General features: G+C 36.0%; 1 pseudogene; it reads left to right on the plus strand.

Annotated features, from left to right (window-relative positions):
• Positions 1 to 1,998: 1,998 nt before the first annotated feature.
• Positions 1,999 to 2,530, plus strand: LOC122479421 (annotated as a pseudogene).
• The last annotated feature ends 501 nt before the right edge of the window (positions 2,531 to 3,031 follow it).

Genomic DNA, 3,031 nt, shown 5'->3' on the forward strand with positions numbered 1-3,031 from the left:
TTGGACAGAAACAATTAAAGACAGGAAGAAGTGTTAAAAGGCGACTCATAGTCCATGGAAAGAAACTAAAGTCCTGGCAAACATAATGGAGATGGTGGACTGGATTCAAGAGACAAACATAACTTGGCAATAAGTTGGATTTGAGGTGGCGTTAAATTTGAAGGAGGAGTGAAGGGAAGGGAATTTGGTGTCCAAGTTTCCATAGTGGATAGTGACATGATTGACCAAGTCAGGCAATGGAGAAAGAGAAACATTATTGGTGGAAATAAAGCTTTTGACTTAGAAGCTTGCTTAGAAAGTGTGTTTGAAGACTGGTTGTGCTGGGCAGCTCTAGGAAGCTTCTAAGTAAGGCAGAATCTCAGACTTCTATCCCAGATATACTGAATCAGAATCAGCACTCTTATGCCATTCATATGCACATGAAAATCTGAGAAGCACTGGTAGAAGAACATACAAAGTCTGTTGTTGGGACACAATCATTCTAAAGGACTCCATACCAAAAAGGGCTTTGTGGTTATTTAAGTTGGGGGAAGGCTCTATGTGATAACCCATATGATCACTATTCTTGGAGATTCAAAAACTACAAGTTATACATTCTACTTCTGAAAGCAATATTACCCTATATGTTAACTAGAATTTAAATAATAACTTGAAAACAAAGAACAAACGAAGCCCAAAGTTAGTAGAAGAAAGGAATAACAAAGATCAGAGCAGAAATAAATGAAATAGAGACTAACAAGACAACAGAAAATATCAATGAACCGAAGAATTTGTTCTTTGAAGAGATAAACAGAATTGACAAACCTTTAGCTAGACTCACCAAAAAAAAAAAAAGAGAGGAAATAAGATCAGAAATGAAAGAGAAAATGCTACAATTGATACCACAGAAATACAAAGGATCATCAGAGACTACTATGAATAATTGTATGCCAGCAAATTGTACAACCTAGAAGAAACGGATAAATTCCTAGAAACATATGACTTTCCAAGTCTGAATCATGAAGAGTTAGAAAATCTGAATGGTCAATTAAGGGTAAGGAGATTGAATCAGTAATTTAAGAACTTTCTACAAACAAAATTCTAAGACCATACAGCTTCACTAGCGAATTGATGATGTTCAAAGATGAATTATGTTCACAGATGAATTAATACCAATCTTCTCAAACTCGGCTAAAAAAATAGAAGAGGAAGGAATGAGACAAGCATTATCCTGATACCAAAACCAAACAAAGATACAAGAAAAGAAAATTACAGGTCAATATCCCTGATGAACATAGATGCAGAAAATCCTCAACAAAATAATAGCAAACCAAATTCAAGAATACATTAAAAGGATCAAACACAATGATGAAGTAGGATATATTCTAGGGATTCAAAAGTGGTTCGACACCTGCAAATCAATATGATACACCACATTAACAAAATGAAGATAAGAATCATATAACCATTTGAATGGATGCAGAAAAGGCATTTGACAAATAGCAATTTATGATAAAAACTCTCAACAAAGCAGGTATTGAGGAGATGTACCTCAACATAATGAAGGCCACTGATGACAAGCCCACAGCTAGCATCATACTCAATGGGGAAAAGCTGAAAGCTTTTCCTCAAAGATCAGAATCAGGACAAGAATGCCCACTTTTGCCACTTTTATTTAATATGGTATTGGAAGTCCTGGCCAGAGAAGTTAGGCAAGAAAAAGAAATAAGAGACATCTAAACTGGAAAGAAGTAGTAAAACTCACCATTTGCAGATAACATGATACTCTATACAGAAAACCCTAAAGACTCCACCCCAAAACTGTGAAAACTGATAAATGAATTTGGTAAAGTTGCAGGACACAAAACCAATATAAAGAAATTGCTTGCATTTCTACATACTAACAATGAACCATCAGAAAGAAAAATTAAGGAAACAATCCCAGGTATAATTACATCAAGGATAATGAAAAACTGCTCGGTCAGATGGGCCGGAGACACTTCTGGGAGCAACAGCATGATGCTTGTCCAAGGAGAACCCCAAGTCCGGTTCAAATTTGTATTGGTTGGCGATGGTGGTACTGGAAAAACTATGTTCATGAAATGTCATCTGACTGGTGAGTTTGAGAAATATGCAGCCATATTGGGTGTTGAGATCCATCCCTTTGTGTTCCATGACAATAGAGGACCTATTAAGTTCAATATATGGAATACGGCTGGTCAGGGGGAAATTTAGTGGGCTAGAGAGATGACTATTACATCCAAACCCAGTGTACCATTATAATGTTTGATGTAACATCAAGGGTTTCTTACAAGAACGTGCCTGACTGGCATAGAGATCTGGTACGAATATGTGAAAACATCCCCATCGTGCTGTGTGGCAACAAAGTGGACATCAAGGACAGGAAAGGTACGGCAAAATCTTCCACCATAAGACCAACCTTCAACACTATGACATTTCTGCCAAAATTAACTACAATTTTGACCAGCCCTTCCTGTGGCTTGTTAGAAAACTAACAAGTGGAACATGTGCTTCATCTATGGGTTGCTGAAGGAGAAGAATGGGCTTCGGAGTGAATGTGACAGTGTATACCCTCATTTTTTGAACCTGCATATTTAGCTGTTTTGGAACACAATTGTTTCCTTTCTGAGTTTCAAATATAAGACTGCTGTAGTCACATCACAGTATCCAGTGGTGAAATCTCATTTGTCACTGTCCTTTCCATTTCTTTTAATTTAGAATTAGAATAAAGTTGTATTTCAAATATCTAAAAAAAAAACCCTGAAATAATTAGAGATAATTTAACCAGTGAGCTGAAAGACCTATTAGACACTATTAGACTATTAGGTACTAATGAAAGAAATTGAAGAAGATAAATAAATGGAAAGATATTCTGTACTCATGAATTTGAAGAATTAGTATTGTTAAAATGTCCACACTACCCAAAGCAATCTACAGATTCAGTGCAATCTCTATCAAAATTTGAGTGGCATTTCACAGAAATAGAACAAACAATTCTAAAATTTGTATGGAACATTAAAGGACTCCAGAT

The sequence above is a fragment of the Prionailurus bengalensis genome, chromosome C1, assembly GCF_016509475.1.
Source record: "Prionailurus bengalensis isolate Pbe53 chromosome C1, Fcat_Pben_1.1_paternal_pri, whole genome shotgun sequence".
Lineage (NCBI taxonomy): Eukaryota > Metazoa > Chordata > Mammalia > Carnivora > Felidae > Prionailurus > Prionailurus bengalensis.